The sequence below is a fragment of the Bos indicus genome, chromosome 7, assembly GCF_029378745.1.
Source record: "Bos indicus isolate NIAB-ARS_2022 breed Sahiwal x Tharparkar chromosome 7, NIAB-ARS_B.indTharparkar_mat_pri_1.0, whole genome shotgun sequence".
In the NCBI taxonomy this organism is placed as follows: domain Eukaryota; kingdom Metazoa; phylum Chordata; class Mammalia; order Artiodactyla; family Bovidae; genus Bos; species Bos indicus.
In genome coordinates this window covers 25754219-25758002 of record NC_091766.1, presented here as the reverse complement: position 1 = coordinate 25758002, position 3784 = coordinate 25754219, and the positions used below count along the sequence as shown (strand labels likewise).

General features: G+C 40.2%; 1 non-coding gene across 1 annotated transcript; it reads left to right on the top strand.

Moving 5' to 3' along the window:
* The first annotated feature begins 805 nt into the window (after positions 1 to 805).
* TRNAC-ACA (transfer RNA cysteine (anticodon ACA)) lies at positions 806 to 877 on the top strand. The gene has a single exon. It is a non-coding gene; the product is annotated as a tRNA-Cys (tRNA).
* The last annotated feature ends 2907 nt before the right edge of the window (positions 878 to 3784 follow it).

Sequence of the window (3784 nt, the reverse complement as noted above, 5' to 3'; positions counted from 1 at the left end):
CAGAAATAGATGTTTTTCTGGAACTCTCTTGCTTTTTCTATGATCCAGTGATAGTTTCTTATAAAATTAAGCATAAATCTATTCCATGACTCAGAAATCCCATTATATGTCTTTGTTGTTATTTAATCACTAAGTTGTGTCTGACTCTTTGTGACCCCCTGGACTATAGCCCGCCAGGCTCCTGTATCCATGGGATTTTCCAGGCAAGAATACCGGAATGGGTTGCCATTTCCTTTTCCAATTTTATGTCTTCATCCAAGAGAAATTTTAAAAAAATGTCCACGAAGAGACTGGTATAAGAAGTATGACTATAATAACTAAAAACAACCCAAATGTCCACTTATAACTATGTGGATAAACAATTCTGGTACATCTATGCACTGGAATGTTACTTAGAATTTAAATGGAACCAGTTATTGATATACTCAGCAATATGGAAGAGTCTCAGAAATATAACATAAAGAGGGGAAAAACCTAGAAGTCTAAAATTACATTTTATTTAATCCCATTTACAGGAAGTCTAAGAACAGACAAACCTAATCTATGGTGAGAGAATTTGGAACAGTAGTGAATTCTGGGATTGGGGAAAGGAGGGAATTGACTGGATGAGGGAAAGAAACTTTCCAGGATGATGGAAATAGTCTTTATCTTATTAGAGGTATGCCTTGTGTAATCATATGCATTTATCAAAATTAAGCTGAAAAATTAAGATCAATTTTACTTCATGTAAATTATCCCTTTATAAAATAAATTTCAAAATTAAAGCTAACTCAAAAGTTTTTCAAAAATGAAAATGTGTGTGTGTTCCCTGGTGGCTCAGATGGTAAAGCATCTGCCTACAATGCGGGAGACCCAGGTTCAATCCCTGGGTTGGGAAGATCTCCCGGAGAAGGAAATGGCAATCCACTCCAGTATTCTTGCCTGGAAAATCCCATGGACAGAGAAGCCTGTAGGCTACAGTCCATGGGGTCACAAAGAGTCTGACAGGACTAAGCGACTTCACTTTCACTTCACTTTCTATGCTATACATTCCTCAAACATTGCAACTGGGTTTTGTTTGTGGTATATCTTGTCATATTCAGTGACTCACACCCTACAGGTACTTTGTAGCTTCATAAATGATTGAGTTCGAGGTATGGTCTTATGAGTCAAATTATTTCAGCCTTTAAGTAGGATATATTGTATTTGCTGTTTGACAGTACTGATGTACAAGTGAAGGAAAAACCTTTTTCTTATTTTTTTTTTTAAGTAAAACACTTAAAGAAACCAGTGGATGTTAAGCTCCATAATGCCCTAGCCATGTCTGTTCATTCACCACTGCATTTCCAATGCCCAGCATGTAGCATTGTGTGCTTGCAGGCATTCACCATATGTGGACTAAACAAACAAGCCAGGATGGATAAAGAAATGAAGAGGGTTACTGGCAAAGAGATAAGGGTGCAATCCCCAAAAGAGCTACACAGCCAACAAAATAATTAGTATTCAACATATAATTATATTATATAGAATATATTATGGGTCTTGAATCATTGTCACTTTCTCAAACATATTATAGAAGGGGAAGAATGCTAAATAATAGGAGAAGGCCAAATGCTTTGGTTTAACTATGCATAAATAATATAAAGTTGATTTTAGGCATTTAGGAATCAGATATGAATAATCAGATCTTTAGAATTCTTATCAAGCTTGATAATCACATTATCAAGGTACCGTGTTGATAATTTAGTTAGCGATCATCCTCACAGAAAACATGTTCAGATCAGATCAGTCGTTCAGTTGTGTCCAACTCCCTACGACCCCATGAATCGCAGCACGCCAGGCCTCCCTGTCCATCACCAACTCCCGGAGTTCACCTAGACTCACGTCCATCGAGTCAGTGATGCCATCCAGCCATCTCATCCTCTGTCGTCCCCTTCTCCTCCTGCCCCCAATCCCTCCCAGCATCAGAGTCTTTTCCAGTGAGTCAACTCTTCGCATGAGGTGGCCAAAGTACTGGAGTTTCAGCTTTAGCATCATTCCTTCCAAAGAAATCCCAGGGCTGATCTCCTTCAGAATGGACTGGTTGGATCTCCTTTCACTCCAAGGGACTCTCAAGAGTCTTCTCCAACACCACAGTTCAAAAGCATCTATTCTTCAGCGCTCAGCCTTCTTCACAGTCCAACTCTCACATCCATACATGACTACTGGAAAAACCATAGCCTTGACTAGACGGACCTTTGTTGGCAAAATAATGTCTCTGCTTTTGAATATGCTATCTGGGTTGGTCATAACTTTCCTTCCAAGGAGTGTCTTTTAATTTCATGGCTGCAGTCACCATCTGCAGTGATTTTGGAGCCCAGAAAAATAAAGTCTGACACTGTTTCCACTGTTTCCCCATCTATTTCCCATGAAGTGATGGGACCGGATGCCATGATCTTCGTTTTCTGAATGTTGAGCTTTAAGCCAACTTTTTCACTCTCCACTTTCACTTTCATCAAGAGGCTTTTGAGTTCCTCTTCACTTTCTGCCATAAGGGTGGTGTCATCTGCATATCTGAGGTTATTGATATTTCTCCCGGCAATCTTGATTCCAGCTTGTGTTTCTTCCAGTCCAGCGTTTCTCATGATGTACTCTGCATATAAGTATTATATAAACAGGGTGACATTATACAGCCTTGATGAACTCCTTTTCCTATTTGGAACCAGTCTGTTGTTTCATGTCCAGTTCTAACTGTTGCTTCCTGACCTGTGTACAAATTTCTCAAGAGGCAGATCAGGTGTTCTGGTATTCCCATCTCTTTCAGAATTTTACACAGTTTATTGTGATGCACACAGTCAAAGGCTTTAAAAATGTTAGGTCACCTCTAAATTATACTTCAGTTTTCTCAGGGGCTATCATGTTACTGAAGACAAATTTATTTTACTTTGCTTGGGACCTACCATGAACTGCAAAGCTGGAAGGCACAGCCCTCATTCTGGTACACCCTGCCCTGTATCAAATTATCTCAAAAATCATTCCAAGTAAGTAAAGTTTTCAGAGGAATATTCTTTTAAATTAACTCTAAAGTAAAACTCTCTTGCATTTAGGAGACATGAAAAGGGGCATCTCTAAATCTGTCAGCTAGGAAATTCTTGCATGAGTATACTAGAAAAGAAGAAGAGAGAAGATGGGACATTTAAATAGCTGGAAGGGGGAATTGGGGTGTTAAAGAATATGGCAGACAAAAGGAAGACAGGTGAAGTAACCATGGAAATGCGATATAAACAGCGTGACACGCCTCCTCACACTGCTCCTTGAAGTAGCCCTGCAGGAGGCTGAAAGAGAAAAGACAAAGCGGTCTTCACATTTGCTTTATCTTTCCCAAAGCGTCTGCCTGCAATGCGGGAGACCTGGGTTTGATCCCTGGGTCGGAAAGATCCCCTGGAGAAGGAAATGGCAACCCACTCCAGTATTCTTGCCTGAAGAACCCCATGGATGGAGGAGTTTGGTGGGTTACAGTCCATGGGGTTGCAAAGAGTTGGACACGACTGAGCAACTTTACTTCACTTCTTCACTTCACTTCACTTCCCATTCCTAAATCTGGCTTTACTACCCATCATCTCAAAGGGAAAACATTCCACTCAAGGCCATCTTTTAGTTGTTGAAATCTCCAAAACAGTTTATAGAGATCAAGCCATGGTGCTAAGCCCTGGGTGACTGTAAATCAGGAAACTGGAAAATCAGGGAGAGCTCCTTTCCCCATCTAGGGACTCTGTTTGGTTCCGGCTGAGTGACCTGTTTGGGATAAAACATTTTCTTCTGAATT